Source organism: Oncorhynchus mykiss, chromosome 6 (assembly GCF_057628025.1).
Source record: "Oncorhynchus mykiss isolate SJ-2025 chromosome 6, ASM5762802v1, whole genome shotgun sequence".
NCBI classification, from domain to species: domain Eukaryota; kingdom Metazoa; phylum Chordata; class Actinopteri; order Salmoniformes; family Salmonidae; genus Oncorhynchus; species Oncorhynchus mykiss.
Genome location: NC_143027.1, coordinates 73,028,882 through 73,049,651, shown reverse-complemented (window position 1 = coordinate 73,049,651; position 20,770 = coordinate 73,028,882). Strand labels below are relative to the sequence as shown.

At 39.8% G+C, this 20,770-nt stretch overlaps 1 protein-coding gene across 50 annotated transcripts in view; it reads right to left on the bottom strand.

Annotated features, from left to right (window-relative positions):
* The window catches only part of LOC100136290 (SOX-LZ), a 200,174-nt gene extending 183,850 nt beyond the window's left edge, over nucleotides 1-16,324 (bottom strand). For 20 of the 50 annotated variants that reach the window (XM_090236759.1, XM_036979117.2, XM_090236783.1 and 17 more), the window contains exons 1-2: nucleotides 14,811-16,248; nucleotides 13,095-13,193 (exon numbers count right to left, since the gene is read on the bottom strand). The gene's annotated coding sequence lies outside the window, so the exon portion shown is untranslated. Of the gene's footprint in view, nucleotides 1-13,094; nucleotides 13,194-14,810 lie in introns of all 50 variants that reach the window. The other 30 variants (XM_036979116.2, XM_090236782.1, XM_090236764.1 and 27 more) reach the window with 4 other exon arrangements.
* Between the last annotated feature and the right edge of the window lie 4,446 nt (nucleotides 16,325-20,770).

Genomic DNA, 20,770 nt, shown 5'->3' with positions numbered 1-20,770 from the left:
TCTCCTCCGTTTTGTTTCTCCCTTTCTAATTCAGTCCAACACAGGCTTCAAGGAAAGCCTCAGTGATTCCATGTTCATCTTGGAGAGCCAGCATTGGGGACGATCACTGACCACAAGTTGATCATGATGATGGTTTAATTAGAAGCCTCTCTCTAGGCTGGCCCCAGCCCAAACTCCTCCACCCTGCAGATGGTGACCAATAAATGTAGCTTCACCGGGGAAGAGGAGGAACATCCCTCCCCTGCTACCATCAGCCCCACCCCTAACCAAGGACATAAAGTGTTCCTCCACTGTGACATTCAACCACAACCCAGGGTCTGGCGTGGTGTGTGTGTGTCAGTGTGTTCCACCAACGCTATTCACATTCAGGCACAAAACTCTCTCCCCGTCTCTCTCTCTAAACTGGTATAGAGCGACCACTCCTGCTTCCATATGAGAAGGGCTTAATGATAGCAGGTTTGTTCCAGTGTAATAATGGTGTTTATAAGGTGGCCGCAATTCAATTGACCACTACAGACTTGCTTTCACTGTGAGGAGAGATGTAAGTGATTGGTTATTTACAGGGGAAACCCTCCGGTCTCTGGGGTTGAGTAAGTTCAACACGGTCATACTTTCAGTTTGTGTGTCAGTGAAGTCATGTATGTGTTTGTACTTAACATCAGTAAGCTGGTGGTGGACGTCCGCAGTCCATCCAGTCCCGTGTGACTAATCCTCAGCCAGGACACCCCGTCCCCTCGTTTCCCCTCCTCGCCTTCCCTTCCCTTGTGCAACCTTCTCGTCAGCCACCCTCCCCCATCCCTCCCTCCCTCCCCAGACCCCTCCCAGAAGTTTCTGCACACTTACTGCCTGGCAGTGTGTGTAACTGTGTGTGTTGTATGTGGGTGTGTAGCATGTAGCGTGTGCCAGAGTGGCTATCCTCTCAGATTGTCAAAGAGGCTCATTGGAAATTCACAGCAGGGTCAAACCACAAGCTTTCTCCATCACTTCAGCAGATTTCTCTTTTTTAAGTCCCATTCAAAAATGTTTTTATTAAAGACTATTCTCTTTGCATTTATGCTTCTGGCACGGAGCAGTCTGGGTTTTCCTCAGAGTGAGCACTATATCTGCACTGTGTGTAAGGACAAGTGCAGTGAAAGCTAACAGAAACATTAGTCACTTCACTCTGTTTCACTGCCCAACTCCATTCTGTTTTTACATTGGTAGTTTGGAGTAAAAATTGCCTCTTTGAGCATGTCCTAAACAAACTAACTGCTCTGAAAGCAAAACTTTGGACTTTTTTCCCACTTGAAATACTATTGTTTCTAAAGAAAGTAGTGAGTTTTAATTCAATTTCGATTTGTTTTCCACTTGGGTCGAAGCAAAATGTTCATATTTTCCGACATAGTGTTTATACTGTGCTGTGGTTAATATGTGCTGGCAGAGAGAGAGAGAGAGAGAGAGAGAGAGAGAGAGAGACAGAGAGAGAGAGAGAGAGAGAGAGAGAGACAGAGAGAGAGAGCGAGAGAGAGAGAGAGAGAGTGAGAGAAAGAGACAGAGAGAGAGAGAGAGAGCGAGAGAGAGAGCGAGAGAGAGAGAGAGAGAGAGAGAGAGAGAGAGAGAGAGTGAGAGAAAGAGACAGAGAGAGAGACAGAGAGAGAGAGCGAGAGAGAGAGAGAGAGAGAGAGAGAGAGAAAGAGAGAGAGAGAAAGAGAGAGAGAGTGAGAGAGAGAAAGAGACAGAGAGAGAGAGAGAGAGAGAGAGTGAGAGAAAGAGACAGAGAGAGAGACAGAGAGAGAGAGCGAGAGAGAGAGCGAGAGAGAGAGAGAGAGGAATATGACAGCTCCTGCTCCTGCTATGCCAAATGACTGGTGAGGCAGTAGGACTTTGTCATGTGGAACACATTTCTACGATATTTATTTATATACTGTATTGACACAAACTCTCCATTCTAGAGAGGCCCCAAGTAGATACAGTAAGCTGTAGCTCTGAGAGACATGGACTCAGTAGCCTCAACCAATCACAGCTCCCTATACTGATGAGCAACACAAAAACATTTCTAGCACGCAGCTTTAAACTGTGAGTACTCACTCAAGCAGCCAAATATAGTTTTTATACAGCCTACTGTTGAAGAGGAGGGTTGACCAGCATTGTCCTTCTCAAAACAACTCCAGTTCAATCTGCTCCAGTAGCAGGAGACTCCGTTCAGTCCACTTCCACAGTATCAGAGAGGTCTGGGGCGACACAGAGTATATTACCTTAGACGAACACTAACATCATTATCTGCTGAGTCCTCACAATGAGGAATGTTCAGACAAGCTGCTCTCAGCCTCCGTCTCTCGTCTCCTCACCACTCCACACCATGAGGGCCTCTCTTTCTCTGTCCCTCTCTTCTCTCTGTTCCTCCCTCTCTCTTGCTCCCTCTCTCTCTCTCTTTCTCTCTGAACAAAGGTATGAGTAAATTATACATGATGCAATAACGACATTCTAATTTTCTCAGAGAAGGCAAAAGAGAGAGAGAGCTTGTGGTTGAGTCTGCTGAAGCCATTTTCTCATGACGCACATCGAGGGCAAAGCCCTGTAAAAAAAATCAAAGTCGGTGTAAATAATCATGGAAGAAGGAAACAAAAGACCTGGGTTTGTACCAGGGGAAACATTTTGGTTAACTTCATCAAAAAGTCAGCCACAAGAGCCCCCCCCCCCCCTTCCTTTGTCACTTTAATTTATTTTTGGCATTATGCATTCCCAGTTTCCACACGAAAAGTGTAGGGAATCTTGACTTTGGCTCAATACATCCCAGCTTTTTCAAATCATTTTCCAGGACGTTTTTAGTCACATTGCCTATTCCATATGTCAGCAACTGATCAGTACTAGACCTTGCCACTAGGTCCAGTTCTATGGGTCTATGTAAATGTTAGCATCTATCCATAGAAAAAGAGATACTGTAAAAGACCTGAGAGATTATACCATCCATACTCAGTAAGCTTTTTCCAATATATTATTTAAGAGATGGAGAACGGAGAACATGCATGCGCTGATGTCTCAGATTTCTGGGGCCTTATTAATATTGCGTAGAAACTATTCTTAAATACTACTTACGAATGGAATTTAGAATGTTCGTACACATAGAAAAATAGTGATTTATCAAACAATCCTACGAGCGTGATACGCACACCTGGAGGAGATAACCATTGATAAATACCAATCGTTTTTAGCCTCAGTGCTTGTGCACGACCTTGGCTATTTGCATTGTGAAACGCTCCTAATTAACCATATATGGTCAAAATCATCCCTTTAAACCTGTGGGGAATATATAACGCCGTACAATTAAAAACAACAGCGCAACCAAAAAAAGCTACGAAAAAAATAACTTTTCAGAGACTTAATAGAGGTGTCTAAATATTTTACTTGGCTCACTCAGTTGTGGCTTGACCAGTAAAAATAAAAACATAGCTACAAAGAGAGGACCATTAGGAAAATTCAAGTTGATTTAGCCATGGCAAATATACTTTAAATGAGTGGGCAACTCACTAATAAGCAATCCATCCTCAACAGCTCCCTCCTGTAGCTATGTAGGCCAACATTGCTGTTCTACAGAATGAACGAGTCGTGCGTTCCGCCTGGCCACTACATTCAGCAGTATTTTTTTTGCGCATTACATAACCTATCACCTGCACATTAATAGTGGAAACCTTTTCTGTTCACATAGATTAACTCGTTTTGGGATGGTGTTTTTATGGCGTTGTGGGTGCCGTCTATTGCTCCGTTCGTGTTTGTGAACCCATTGATGGCAAAGAAACCCCTCTTGAAATGGTGTATGGAAATTGTATGTTACAGTTTGTTTTGCTAATGATTGCATTCAAAACATTGGCTCATCGAGGGATGTGAGATGCCGATCGGCGAACTCCCGCTGAAAAGTGCCCATTGCTAAACACCCGAGGGTTGATAGCACTTTGATGTGCAACGAAATGGCAAGCGTTTGCCTTTCTAAAGTTGGCCTTAAATCCTTGCAAAGATCCTATACGATTGGTTTTGGGAAACGATATCTATACTTTCAGCAAAAACAGTCCTACCTGTCTCTAAAAACATGCTCTCTGCAAAATGAAGCGTGTGCCAAATCTTCCAACAGAGCAAGATCAGCCATCTCTAATTTGATTTCCCATTATCTGAGTCTTTAATAGTATTTCAACAATGGTTTCACTTTCACACGTGCCTCTAATTTAACAAATTACTGTACTTTATATGGATTATTATGTAAAACATGGACTGATGGGGTCAAATGATATATGGCCTGTCAAGATACAGTTGAAGTCAGAAGTTTACATACACTTATGTTGGAGTCATTAAAACTCGTTTTTCAACCACTCCACAAATTTCTTGTTAACAAACTATTGTTTTGGCAAGTCGGTTAGGACATATTTGCGCATAACACAAGTCATTTTTCCAATATTTGTTTACAGACAGATTATTTCACTTATAATTCACAGTATCACAATTCCAGTGGGTCAGAAGTTTACATAAACTAAGTTGACTGTGCCTTTAAACAGCTTGGGAAATTCCAGAAAATTATGTCATAGCTTTAGAAGCTTCTGATAGGCTAACTGACATCATTTGAGTCAATTGGAGGTGTACCTGTGGATGTATTTCAAGGCCTTCCTTCAAACTCGGTGAGTCTTTGCTTGACATCATGGGAAAATCAAAAGAAATCAGCCAAGACCTCAAAAAAGAAAATGTAGACCTCCACAAGTCTGATTCATCATTGGGAGCAATTTCCAAATGCCTGAAGGTACCACGTTCATCTGTACAAAAAACAGTACGCAAGTATAAACACCATGGGACCACGCAGCCGTCATACCGCTCAGGAAGGAGGCGCGTTCTGTCTCCTAGAGACGAATGTACTTTGGTGCGAAAAGTGCAAATCATTCCCAGAACAACAGCAAAGGACCCTGTGAAGATGCTGGAGAAAACAGGTACAAAAGTATCTATTTCCACAGTAAAACGAGTCCTATATCAACATAACCCAAAAGGCCGTTCAGCAAGGAAGAAGCCACTGCTCCAAAACCGCCATAAAAAAAGCCAGACTACGGTTTGCAACTGCACATGGGGACAAAGATCGTAATATTTTGAGAAATGTCCTCTAGTCTGATGAAACAAAAATAGAACTGTTTGGCCATAATGACCATCATTATGTTAGGAGGAAAAGGGGGGATGCTTGCAAGCCGAAGAACACCATCCCAACCGTGAAGCACAGGGGTGGCAGCATCATGTTGTGGGGGTGCTTTACTGCAGGAGGGACTGGTGCACTTCACAAAATAGATGGCATCATGAAAAAGGAAAATTATGTGGATATATTGAAGCAACATCTCAAGACATCTGTCAGGAAGTTAAAGCTTGGTCATAAATGGGTCTTCCAAATGGACAATGACCCCAAGCATAAGGACATCAAAGTCAAGGTATTGGAGTGGCCATCACAAAGCCCTGACCTCAATCCCAAAGAAAATTTGTGCGAGCAAGGAGGCCTACAAACCTGACTCCGTTACACCATCTCTGTCAGGAGGAATGGGCCAAAATTCACCCAACTTATTGTGGGAAGCTTGTGGAAGGCTACCCGAAACGTTTGACCCAAGTTAAACAATTTCAAGGCAATGCTACCAAATACTAATTGAGTGTATGTAAACTTCTGACCCACTGGGAATGTGATGAAAGAAATAAAAGCTTAAGTAAATCACTCTCTACTATTATTCTGACATTTCACATTCTTATAATAAAGTGGTGATCTAACTGACATAAGGCAGGGAATTTTTACTAGGATTAAAAGTCAGGAATTGTGAAAAGCTGAGTTTAAATGTATTTGGCTAAGGTGTATGTAAACTTCCAACTTCAACTGTATGTTGCATGAATTCACAATGGAAATACAATTAAATCTAAAAATTATTTAATTATTACTCTCACAATTTAAAAAATGTTCAACATATATTTCTCCCATTCTACGCTTGGTAAGCAGTTCCCTTATTCCACCACTATGCACCTTGTGTACGCATGGTCATGGCTGTTTTCTAAATTTACATACACTCAATCAAAAGTTCCTATTGATAAATCCCACACTTTGTGTGGAAATTATCCTATGCATGGTTTACGCACAGATTTGTGCCTATGCATGATTGATAAATGAGGCCCCAGGACTTTATTTTGCATTTAAGTAATTCTTCAGTGACACAGTGACACATGGAGGGGCAAGCTGTTTAATATAGACTGACACTCCTTGTAAATCAAGGTGCCAAATCATATCTGATCAATTAGTGACCTCGTGTCATTACTCTGCACAGTAAACTTTGTGATCTATCATTTGGTGACAGTTTTGCAATGTATAAAGATGTGGATGGCAGTGGAGAGCCTTAAAAAGAAATAGAGCCCCAGTATTGTACAGCATCAGTGCTGCTGAGCGTCATGTCTCAACTAAACTGCTCCCAGCATGCTTTACACCGGAGCAGAGAGCAGGGAGCAGCGCAGCACAGACACAATCGTGGAGCATATTTTACATCTCATATCTGATGGAACTGGCAGATATCAGGCTAACTGTCAGCCTCCAGGAACTGGCTAATGTCTAACCTGCGAAAACAGAAAAGCACCGTGCTAACCCGAGCTTCATTGTGGAATACACACAGGCAGATGCAAGAGGACACTAAATCATAAATTATCTTTCGGAACCAAAGAGGCTGAATTTTCAAAGATGAAATACGACACGTGTGGTTCTCCATAAAGCATGGTTACCTTACTGTATATGCTCTAATGTTAAAGGGATACTTTGGGATTTAGGCAATGAGGCCCTTTATCTACTTCCCCAGAGTGAGATGAACTTGTGGACACCATTTTAATGTCTCTGTCCAGTATGAAGGAAGTTAGAGGTAGTTTGCTGAGCCACTGCTAACTAGTGTTGACTAGAAGTCTATGGGTGTCAGCTAGTATGCTATCTCTAACTTCCTTCATACTGGACACAGAGAGATAAAAATGCCAAAATCCTGAAGAATCCCTTTAAGTAGTACAGGACGCTCCAATTTCAGCTCATTACAAACCTATGCATAACATGTACATATATATTTTTTACCTTTATTTAACAAGGCAAGTCAGTTAAGAACAAATTCTTATTTTCAATGATGGCCTAGGAACAGTGGGTTAACTGCCTTGTTCGGGGGCAGAACAACAGATTTTTACCTTGTCAACTCAGGGATTCAATGTTGTAACCTTTCGGTTACAAGTCCAATGCTCTAACCACTAGGCTACCTGCATGCAGGAGTCGACTTTTCAAGAGGAAAGGGAATTTCCTATTTTACATTTCCAAGTAAGACTTTTCATGGAGCTTACATCATTCCCAGTAAGTTTATCCAGTCGGGTTTTCCAAATTACTAGTGTCACCAATCCTCCTTGTAAATGCTAATATCAATGGACAAAATGCATCCTGAATGTAATACATTGTAATTAGAACAGGGTGACGGGCATACAAAGTTTTCTTCCTGGTACCTCGCTCTCACCCAGAGAGCTGCCCATGTTGGTTTCCAGTTTGATATTTCCATAGTGTCCTTTTGTACTAAGTCCTTGGCAGCGGCCGGCACAAGGGAAGGCCTGATCCAAACACAATGGGGATCACAAGGGAAGGCCTGATCCAAACACAATGGGGATCACAAGGGAAGGCCTGATCCAAACACAATGGGGGATCACAAGGGAAGGCCTGATCCAAACACAATGGGGATCACAAGGGAAGGCCTGATCCAAACACAATGGGGGATCACAAGGGAAGGCCTGATCAAACACAATGGGGGATCACAAGGGAAGGCCTGATCCAAACACAATGGGGGATCACAAGGAAAGGCCTGATCCAAACACAATGGGGGATCACAAGGGAAGGCCTGATCCAAACACAATGGGGATCACAAGGAAAGGGTTGTTCTGAGGCCTTTGTATTCGAGCAGCATAGAGGCCCACATCGCAGTAATCTCTCTTCCCTCGTTCTCTCACAAGACCCAACCTCAGATCTTCTCCAATTCAGGAAGGACAGAGACCACAATACACTGTCGAACAAACCAACAAGGAACTGTTGATCCCGGCACCGTTTGGAGAAATATGCAACAAGGTCACTAACTAATAACAAGTAATGTAAATCATGGAACGCAAGAGTGGGATTTCATGGCCTTTCCACAATAAAGGTTATGAATAAATACTGCCAATGAATACAGTGCATATAGAATATGAAATATCACTGTCAATGTCAACAGTTGACATGACAATAACGTACACTAAATCATGTCTATTCTGAGGGCTAAAATAAAACAGGCAGCCAAAACGAGAGGCTAGATAAAGAAAACTAAACTCTCCACAAAAGGAGCGTGGACTGGCATTCACATTTGTACAAAATTATAGGTGTATTGAGAGAAGCATGCAGGAGTCGACCGCTTGCACACTCCTAGGGAAAGATGACAACACTCGGCTGCTTCAGTGTACTGTGCTAACTGTGTGCCGAGCAAGGGCTCCCAAAACCACTGCATTTTAATTACAGGCAGCACTGTGGGCCTCTTTGATATGGAAATAGAGCCAGTCATCTTCACACATGGACTGTGCAAATCTTCATGTGACTCGTAGAAACAATGAGCTGTACTAATTCCTCCAGCTGACAGTGCTACTGATTACCGTCCCCTACAGAAACAGCCCTGTGTCAAAAACACACGGCCACCAAGGCCCCTCCAATTAATTCTACATATTAATGTGTGATATTTAGAAAGAGAGTATTCAACAGAGACTATTTACCATAGCCGGCACTGTTGCATTTTGAAGTCTAACTTAATTATGCACAACTATGCTTTGGATTAAAATAAATTGTCCAATTATTTTGCAGTCCAAACGTGAAACATATTCAATGGGTGAGTGAATGAAACAGTTCAAATTGTACCCCTTTGGTGAGTTATGAAATTATATTGTCCATGTGAAGCGATACAATTGCTCAAAATGTACATTGGTTTAGCTTTATTTATACCCGTGTAAAATACTAATACTAATTTTGAAATCATAATGTTCAAACCCAGTTCCCTACCAAACACTTAACAGCTAATGTGATACTAGAGGTCTGGTTGATTCTATAGGGAAATCTCTCTCTATCTCTCTCTGGTACTGTACCTTGGTCTTCAACGTGTAATGTGATACTAGAGGTCTGGTTGATTCTATAGGGAAATCTCTCTCTATCTCTCTCTGGTACTGTACCTTGGTCTTCAACATGTAATGTGATACTAGAGTGGTTGATTCTATAGGGAAATCTCTCTCTATCTCTCTCTGGTACTGTACCTTGGTCTTCAACGTGTAATGTGATACTAGAGGTCTGGTTGATTCTATAGGGAAATCTCTCTCTATCTCTCTCTGGTACTGTACCTTGGTCTTCAACGTGTAATGTGATACTAGAGGTCTGGTTGATTCTATAGGGAAATCTCTCTCTATCTCTTTCTGGTACTGTACCTTGGTCTTCAACGTGTAATGTGATACTAGAGGTCTGGTTGATTCTATAGGGAAATCTCTCTCTATCTCTCTCTGGTACTGTACCTTGGTCTTCAACGTGTAATGTGATACTAGAGGTCTGGTTGATTCTATAGGGAAATCTCTCTCTATCTCTCTCTGGTACTGTACCTTGGTCTTCAACATGTAATGTGATACTAGAGGTCTGGTTGATTCTATAGGGAAATCTCTCTCTATCTCTCTCTGGTACTGTACCTTGGTCTTCAACATGTAATGGGATACAGGTGCTGATGGTTTTCAATTTAAAGAAAAGGATGCACTCAACCTATTTAATTGAATGTAATTGTATGTAGTTCATGTAATCTCACAGCAGAAGTCATCTGGACCCAAGGTTACTAAGAAGAAAACAATGAAAGCCTTTATAAAGAAACAACACATTTAGCTTGGACTGCAGCTAAAATACAAACAACTTCACTGACATGTCCCGATGTGCAGTAGATTCAGAATCCGTATTCTAATCTAAAGCAAGATTGCAATTTGGGAGTGTAGTTAAACCCCAGATAAGATTAGCCTAGCTAATTTTTACTTAAAATTCAGAAAAAAAATCTTAAGTCTGATAATAACTAAGTATGAGGACTTACGCATCTCACCAAGACCATGTGTCTAATCATTAATCTACAGTATCCATCTTCAAGACTTGAAAATCATCTGTGTCTGTACAGTTAGATAGCTAGCCTCTGGATGCCCCCATTGTCTGATACTGATGTCTCACTAGAAAAATTTATTTCATCAATATTTCAAGACTCACCCATCACCCATGAGTGGTGAGAATGGTTTGTACTGAGAGGCGTACATTTTCTCTAGGAACAAAACCATTACATTCAGAGATGGAGCCTGGACCCTCTCTAGACTGTCAACGTTGGAAATGCAAAGATCCTTGAGATGTGTTCACCTCAAGCCAGAAAGGGCATAAAAAGATGTGAGGATTCTTTGAAAGTCATTTTAGGCATGTTTCATTTACATTGGAAGTCTTCACTTAATTTATTAAAACTGCATTCACAGTTTGCATAATGAAAATCATTGTGCATTAATGTGCTGTAAAGAGCATCTTTTTTTAATTGTGTCATACAAGAAGATCATAATGGTGCCAGATCTGAAGGTGCCAAAGCCCTTCAATAATGCACGTTGAGAACTTGAAGCAGAAAAATCAGAGGACTACAAAAGAAAGACTCCTGTAATGAACATGTTGCCATCGGTTTTGATCATTGTTGAAATATTCTGCTGCAAATTAGCTAACACTTATAAAGACAGATGTCACAACATGCTCTGCCACATTTATTATCCCCAGAAATCCTCTCCCTTCTGCTGCCACACGCCCTACCTTTACCAGGCCTGCTGTTGTTTACCTGCTTCTCTCATCTTGTTTATCATTAGGCCTCGGCTGCCACTCCACTCCCCCTCAGACATGGAGAGAAGAGGAGAGGAGAGGGGGACTAGTACCTGAGCCAGCCTCAACTCAACTGACTCCTGTGCCTTTCCCTGCCAGCCTGCATCCAAGGAGCAACATCTCTCTCATTATTCATACTGTAACTGCGGCAACTATTACTATCACACTGACTGATTCAAAATCTCAATTGGAAAAACAAGAAGTTAAAAAAGGAGAGACTTAAGTGAAGATTGCATCTGTCATGGATGACCTTATCCAGTAACCCCCTGACAGACAGACTATCACAAGCCAAGCACAGTAAAGTGTCTGGGGTACAACAAGAAGAAACAGACGTGCCCCGTACACACACACACACACACACACACAGACACACACACAGACACACACACACACTCGCGTGCAAACGCACTCGTATCAACTCGTATCATTTGTATAATTTTACCTCATTAACCCAGAATCATTTGGCCCAACTTAAATATCCAATATAGCTCAACGTATCAAATTCATAAAGTTGCTGTAAAGTACTCTACATAATGTAGGCTATTTATAAAGGCAAGTTGTAACATCAAATGTTATTGATCTTGGAAAGTTGTTATTTCTCATGCTATTAGAGCAATAGCATTTTGAGGACAAGGAGTTCCGTTTGGCAAGGGAATTAGCTACGGATAAACCAAGGCCATACAATTAAACCAACAATTCAACTTACTTTACCTCATTGTTCTAGGATGCATAACTCTGTCTTAAGCATAATCACTAATGAAACCAGATGAAGCCTGTACTGCAAGGGCTAAAATAATCCACAGACAGAACAACAGTACACTTTCAATACACTTTTCTTATTCTTATTTTCTTATTTCAGTCTTCATTGTCAATTCATATTTCTAACTACTGAAGCACAGAAACATCCCATACATATCCATTGTGTCCTATAATAGTTGTCTCTGAGGCTATTATGGAGTGGCACTGATGTAGCAGTTAACAGATCAGACTCAGTAAAAGCAACCATTGATGCAAAATGCACATACCAAAAACATACAAGAAAGACATGTGTAAATGTTTTCAAATCATTATAAAATATTTTAAAATCACCAAACCCATTAGTCATCAATTTCAAATACCGTGTACATAGGCCTACATACATTCAATATTCTGTACATACGGTACATGCATACATGTGTGTGTGTGCGCACACACACACACACACGCATGCACGCACGCACACACACACACACATTCTCACAGACACACACACATACATAGACTACACACATAAATACACACACACACACATAGTAAATAGAGTGATGAACTAACACTATGTGATAAGAGTAGTAATGTATTCCACAGTAGGTAAGATACCCCTTTTGAGACAACCAGCTCACATCATGTAATTGGAAAGGGAACCATTCAAAGTTAATGTAATGCCCCAGTTTTAAATTGATGCAGCACTGGTCTTCAGCCTGCCTCCGTAGAGAGCACATCAACATTCAAATAAACACACATGGTAGGCTACTGACCCTACACCGGCCTTCCCAGCTTCATGAAGCTAATTGCTGTGCATGATATGCATAGCACAAAATAATTGACCAAATATATATTACAACATACTCCTTAAACTAACAATAGCCTGGTATGGAATAAAACAGATCCCTTTCTGCATGTTGTCTTGCTGAGATCTAAAACCACAATATTTCCATAGACTCAATAACTAAAATCAAGCATTGCATTTGCATTGTGCTCACACACATTTTTCAAAATATGATAACTATTGTGGTCAAGTGTGTTTTAAACTCACATTGCAGGTCTAGATTGCGCTGTCAATAATGACAATATTTCTGTACTGTCTAATCAAAAGCAATACATTTAACCCTCAGGAAAACAATACATTCATCAAACGTAAACGTATGTAACATTATTAGGCTACTAAATAGGACAACACTTGTTCTAATAACACCATTTTTTGTTATTGTTTTGCTCATCATCAGCGGTCGTTAAATGACAGAAAATGAGTTTCCAATTGCAAAGTTCGTCTCGCAATATGCAACTCTATTGATCTGGGATTGAATGGGGGGGGGATCTATTAAACAAGAGAGCCACCGTGAAAGAGCGCCAAGCACAGGCTGTGAAGCATGCGGTTTCGGTATGTCAAAATGCACTTCTAAATCTCTGAACTTACTGGCACCATATGCGTCAGGGAGTCGATATCTTTATGTCCCGATCCAGTTCGGAAATGTTTTTCTCTCTCGCAAAACCACAAGTCCACGTGCAGATAGTCCTGAAAAGCAAACAGTAGGAAATATATGAAATGTTACAATAGGTGAGATTTTAAACCATAAATCTGAATCAAAATGCCAAATACGCACCAAAATGGTTAATAAAGCATTTAAATCAACTTTCATCATCGTATTAAAAGTTAAACAAATAATCCAACGTCCTGGATAATATAGACCTAATCAATATAACCTTTGATTTCAATAACAGCTTTGTGTACAAGACAAACACACAGAGCAAGAGGTCAAATTAAAATATTATCTGTATGTGTAAAAACGTAGGTAGGTTTCAATTATAAAAATCGATTACATCTACCATGTTATTCATATTATATTGTAATGTTCCTTTCATCCATTTTATTGCGGTGTGAAGCGACTGTGGCCTACGTTAATTTTAGAGTATTTAGAGTGCGTAAAAAATAAACAAAGATGGGCAGAAACGGAGAGAAAAGGGACCTGGAAATCGCGGAGTCATTTTTTATTTCCCTGATAAAATACGAGTTGAAACAGCCGTGCAGTGAACCATCAACAGAACTCCTTTGCTCCTCACTAATTTGTTACCGGCAGTGTTAAACTGTCCGTCAGAGGAAAAACTATCTCATATTGAGCAGCCAGACAGTGCCGAATGTCCCTGTATAGCAATCAGGACAATGTGCTGAATTGGCAGTCTAATTATAAATGTGACTTCCATTGGGCTCCGGTGCCACCTTACCTTATGAGGGAACTTGCACTCTCAACTAACAGCAACTGTTCAAAACAAAATACCATTGCGAGACCAACTTCACCCGAACAGAGGAACACGCCGGACGATTGTTCTTCACCCATGCACCCTCTCACTTAAGACATTATTGTATTATTAGACATCGGGTTATTCTGACGGACTGGACATTATTTGGAAGGCAAATAGGAGAAAAGTTAAGCTGTCTTCAATGAAGGTTTCAGATTCCGCATCTGGGTGGGCACAGCAATCCTATTGTATTTATTTCAAAGGTTAAGAAAAAAGGAACATGGGAATATTCCCCGGTAGCAATAGCTGTAGGCTACAGAGTCCATATTTGCAGTGACAGAGAAAACCTCTGTATTCCTCCTCTCATACTTTAAAAACTAGGCTATCCATTGTCAGCTTCCTCTGTTTTATATTAAATTGTTATCACTGCTTGTGCATAAGTTAGAGCTTTAGTTAGAGCTTTATCTGAGACTGCGAGTGTTTCATTTTGGGAAGCACCTTGTAAATTATGGGCTATCTTCACACAACAGACAAGTTCACACGAACTGCGTGGCATTTGTCCTCCCACTACCTTCGTATATAATCGTGTTTTTGGGAAAATATCAAGCACTTTCAAAAGCCATGTGTGATATTAAAATAGCTAAATATCTGATTATAGTCTACTATGCGGTAAAAGTTATATAAAAATAAAAAATCTAAATTAAAAATGAGGGAAACTATATCCAATCTATAACACTTGGAAACAAATCAAATGTAAATATTTAGAATATTTAGCATACAATTAAATCTGTGCTTCCAATTATCTGCACTGTATCTATAGCCAGAGTCACACCTGTCCATGATAGGTAAAGACAATAGTGCAAAAGAAACAAAATAATTACACCAGATGACTTACGTTAGTCCCTAAAACAGTCCGAGAGCAGCGCTTTGTATGCTTGTAGGGGAAGCCTTGTCCAGGTATATCGTCTCTAAATGGGATAGCCTTTCGAGGAGTAGTTGGTTTTAATTTATGGCTTATGCATTCTTTTAAGGTCAATTTGCCTGACCTCCAGCTAAAGTTAAGGCAGAGTGAATTCCCAACCTCGTACAACATAGGAAACAATTACGAATATACATGTTTTACACTGAATTATAATTCCGGTCAAACGATGAATGTAGATTACTTAGAGTTTGGAAGAAATACAACTAAATAAACCATATGCTCAAGTTCGAAAAAACTTGTAAATCTCGCATCCAGAAATATCAGGGCGAAAGGAAGGGTATGGAAGGGGACCTAGAGCAACGCGCACGTCATTGTCAATGAATAGTACCGCTCTGTGGACAAAAGTGAAATTGCCTTCCAGTCCCATAGGAGAAAGTTATTGAGCATCCGGATACCAACACCATAGCAAAACACATATAAACTGATGATAATTTTTAAGAGTTGAATTTCGCGAAAAGACTTTGCGGATGCGTAACCAACAATTAAATAAAAAGGGTTGCGCGTAATTCATACAGCCTACTCCTAGCCTACCTAGCTGTATGTTGCTTAAATCAGTAACCTAACTGCTAATCCAAGTGAAATATAGAGCTGTTGATATCAATATCTCGAGACGCACGATTGAATGTAACTTAGAAGTTACACAAGTCTCCTGTGGCGGTAAATAAAACAGGGCATCATTATTACAGTAGCTATCCAAACCTTTCCAGAGAACGCTTGCGCTTGTCTTTTTCACGCACTCTGCTTTCGTATTGCGTTTACCACGGCTTTCGCGATTGAGAAACAATAAATAAGAATGTTATCATATTCCCCTTACAAAAAACGCCCTACAAACAACTAATTTCACCCCATGAAACCTGAACAAAGAAGCGTGAGAGAGAGAAAACAGTTTTAACACCCCTATTGACATCGAAAGAGGCGAACTGTTTACGTACCAACAAAAACAGGCTAAATAACGCAGTTTAAATGAAAACACGATACAACATGTTAAAACTAAGCACGTTTTACCTTGAGATCAGCCGAGAAAAGAGAGATGCAGGTCCTGACGGTATCGTATCCCGAGTCGTGTGTTTCGCGCTATATTATGTTAAAACATTACGATTACTATCTGTAGAGAAAAGGAAAGAGAACTAAAGTCTGCTGTGGTTCCCACTGGCTATATGAGGGGATCCCGTTCTTTCTATGAAGTTTAATTGTCAAAACTGCAAGGAGCTTTTGTTGTTATCTATCCTCTTTATCTCCCTCTCTCTCAGAGACAAGAGAAGACGACGCAGAGCTGTCAATCTTGGCAATCAATGTGAGCGGCCATGTCGCAAGTATTCAAAGCATTTCCCGTCGTGCAACATCAGAAAGTGAGTGGCCAGGGCATTGATCTGAGGAAGGCAAAGAGGCAGGACTCCCCCTCCCAGCCCAGACAAGACAAGAGATGCGAAAGAGAGAGAGCGAGAGAGAGAGTTTAGTGAGTGATTAGACAGAGGGAGATTTTGCTCTTGATTTCATTAAATACAACAATTATCCGATTATTATACAGCAGCACAATTGAAAGTTGTGACAACATAATTTGCACTTCAACAAACTCCAATAAGAGTTATTGTCCTATTTACCTGTAAAGTGGACTGTGTAAGGCTTTCTTTTTTGTCTTTTGCCTTACTCTAAATTAATGGAACAATTTTATCAACAGCACATGCCAGAAACGCTCTTCAGAGTTGAAGACAGAAAACTACTCGGTTAGGGGTTAGTTATACTGTACCTATAATATTACACTGCTGGCCTTTATAACAGATCAAAACTACTCGGTTAGGGGTTAGTTATACTGTACCTATAATATAACACTGCTGGCCTTTATAACAGATCAAAACTACTCGGTTAGGGGTTAGTTATACTCTACCTATAATATAACACTGCTGGCCTTTATAACAGATCAAAACTACTCGGTTAGGGGTTAGTTATACTCTACCTATTATATAACACTGCTGGCCTTTATAACAGATCAAAACTACTCGATTAGGGGTTAGTTATACTGTACCTATAATATAACACTGCTGGCCTTTATAACAGATCAAAACTACTCGGTTAGGGGTTAGTTATACTGTACCTATAATATAACACTGCTGGCCTTTATAACAGATCAACTGAAGCTTTGATATGAAGTGACGTGTAAAGAACTCGAGTGTCAACCATACCATTTTATGACAAACGATATGTGGTGTAGGCTATAACAGTCATAGATCGATTGTCTATGTTGGGTAGGAATTTAATGTAGTGGGAATACGTTGTTACACTGTAGCCTATAGCCTACATTGATAATTTCAGCATTATATAGACGAAATATAAGTTAATACAGGAAAGCGAAAGGCAATTAATAAAGTATTTCATAAAAATGTGTCATCGTTTCAAATATAAGAAGATTATCTATCTCAAATAGGGAGCCCGCCTGTTCCCATTCGTCTGATCTGTATAAAATAATATCAATATCAGCAAGGTTTATGGTGTTAGTTATAACTCAGTTATTGAGAACTCAATATATCACTTTTATAAAAGGAGCAAATCATTTTACTGCAAGTCATTGATTAACTCATGGTTAATCATCCTATGATGCATACACATAACATTGGAGATCGATGTGCTATTGTCTTTTCAATACACAAAATAGTGTATAGACTTTGACGTTTTGTTTTGGTTGACATAGCCTACAAGGTTTATGCAAACAAACAAAAAAACGTGTTATTGATGATTGAAACAACCAGTGGTAGGTCAACCTGTCTCAAAAAAGTATTTCAAAAAATATATTGGTAGCCCACCAAAACACTTACTTATTACTTTACATATAATAGGCTACATTGTAAAATGTAAATGAAGTGACATTTTTTATATCAAAATAATATTTGGGTCACTAGGCCTACCAAGCAAATGTTTTCCACCCCCTTGAACATTCAATATAAAATATTTCAAAGGCGTAAATATAATTACTGGTTTTTATTATAGGCTACAATTCCATTGACATTCGAGGAATACAATCACTTCTCAAGATTTCTATAGTAGCCTGCTATGTATCCTCAAAATCGTAAAAGACAATAAAACATCTATCGCATCAAAGGTCTGTATAGACCAAACTCTAGCGGACATAATTAACGACAAATAGAACAAAAACATTTCAACAGTAGGCTATACATCTTGATATTAGATGGACAACTCTTCTGAGGAATAATAGTTCAACACCCTTTGTCAGCTGTAAAGGTAGGTAGGCTACAGTGAAGAAAAGTAACGGTCCACCGCGGGGCGATATGCAGGCTACAGGTAAGAGGTAAGTAAGAACAGGTTGCAGCACACTGGGAGCCACTTGAGTTACGCGCTGCCTTCATCTACACTCAACAGAATCGACTATCACTATCCTGCACCATCATCAATTAAAATGAATCCCAACAACAATATGACATAAGGAACAATGCGATAGCTAATTGAAAATGCAAAGGAAAAAGTTTGTAATATACAGCATAGACGGACAAAACAAAGTAAGACCAAACCTTTAACACTCGCTTTCAAGAACAGCAGGACAATGGTTTCATTCATTCAATAGGTAAATAAGACAATGTTGTACTTACAATGACAGGGACAGAAGCAGTAGGAAATACTGTTTGTTAACTGAAGAGTCACAGAGGGCTAAAAAGAGGAGGGGAGGAGAAGAAGTGGGAGAGAGAGAGAGAGCGAGAGAGAGAGAGAATATAGCCCCTTCACAAATCTTATCGCATCTGCTCTGGCTCTTCTCTGTCTTTCATTTTCACATTCCTTTTGTTCAAGAGAAAATCATACCCACACGTCACGTATTTTTATTATTCATTTTGAGCATTACGTTCAAGACAGCAAACCTAACGCACTGCAAACTTTTCCTCACAATAAGTGCGTTGTCTCCTTTTGTTCTGAAATATAAATGTATAATTCAAACAAGCTCATCTTCGCTAGGGGCTAACTAATGCTCACCAAGCTCCCCAAAAAACCTGGAGCATAATACTCAGGTATTGTTTCTTTTTATATGTTATTAAGATTGGTAAGTTCTACAGAAACAAAGGAGTGTAAGTCCTAGTAACGATGGAGAACACTTGTTTCATTATTAAGTGGTCCAAGGAGACTTTGTGTGGATCTTCTATTGGATCTTAAATGAGAACGAAGAAACGCATTGCTCTTCAATGACGATGCAGTCAAGCGATTCCTCAAATTTGAAAAACAAGGATGTTGGCACATTTTGGATTTCCCTCTGAGGTACAATATTCAAATGTGTTCTTTCAAGTAGTTAGAATTTCAGTGTGGTTAATGTTAAAGACAATTAAAACATCTTATCTTATCTGTGTAATTATTCGCAAAGTCATATTGTACATAGGCCTACACTAGGGAAATGGCATGTTGTGTTGAAATCAAGAGGCCTATTGTATTTTTGATTATAAAACATTGATGTGTGCGATGCATATTGTTGAGAGCAATGTGTTTTAATAATTCATTCATTAACTTACTGACATATATTTAATGTAACATTTTATATTTTCGTGTTTCATTTATTTAACATTAAAAAGGTAAGCTAGAACCATTCAAATGGCAGTTAAGTGTACTTGTTAGACGTGACTCATACGCCACCTTTCGGTGACTTTGAGAATTTCCTCTTGCACCTCTCGCTCATGAAACACACTGTAAATAGGATTAATTTGTAACACAGAGAGAGAGGCAAGACATGGTTTGAGGTAGACAAATGAGTTGAAACCGTTTTGAATTCAACTCTAAGCTACTAAAACAACGCAATTCAATAGACTAAATAAATAATAGTTGCAATTTGTCAGCCTAAAAAGCTTAAAGATATCTTACTGTAATATGGTGAAAACTTACACCATGTTCTCATCTGGTCTCATTGAATGTGACTTAACATGTTTTTTGGTTCACTGTGCTAATTAGTGTTCTAAATGTCGCCAGATATGGCTATGCAGATAACTATAATAATAAGATGCAACTAATTTGACAATTTACAACTCTTGAATATGTCAATTAATTTATAATTGATTAACTGTTGATTACATGGATGCATAATTTTTTCTGTGTGTGGTCAACTGAAGGAAGTGCAGATTATTGGCTCTTGGTCCTCCGGTGCTCATAACCAGGCAACTGCCTGCATAAAGGGAGAGATTGTGTCAGTCCAACTGGTTGGGGTAAGGCAGCAGCAAACATCACATTTGCATATCCTGAGCTACTTTGATGCATCTTGAAATGCAAGTCTAGCCTATTAATATTTGAAAAGGAGAGTGCATGAAAATCAACATTTTTGTTATATTAAATTAACACGTGTTCTTCTCCTGTTCTGCATGGTTAATTAGAGAACACTATTCTGTCAGAGGATATGGGGGGGGGGGGGGGGGGGGTGATTTGTTGGGTTAGCACCAGAGCCATTCAACAACACATTACATACACGTCAGCTTCATGTCGGAGTTTAGCTTCATGGCAGAGTTTAGCTTCATGGCAGTATCTTTTTAAATCATACATGATTACAGAGGCTCCTGAAAAGGCGTGGAAGCCTCCTCCACTTGACATCATCCAGGAAACAAATGACACTGCAACAGAAGTTGAGAAAAAAATTGTTTCAATTCAGATCAGTGATAGAATAATCTATTCTTAGACATACTGTCAGAGTCAAAATGGCATGTCCCTTTGTAGTAAAGCAATATACGAAAAGGAAAACCGGACCATAAGGTCTAAACTGTAACCTTTTGAACAATAAACACCGCCTCACTACATTCAAAAATATGTGAGCTCAATAAAATGACAAAGCAAATGATGGTGTGCATTGCAGAGGAGCCATGAAGAACAGAACATAACAAACTGCAACATATTATGTGGCA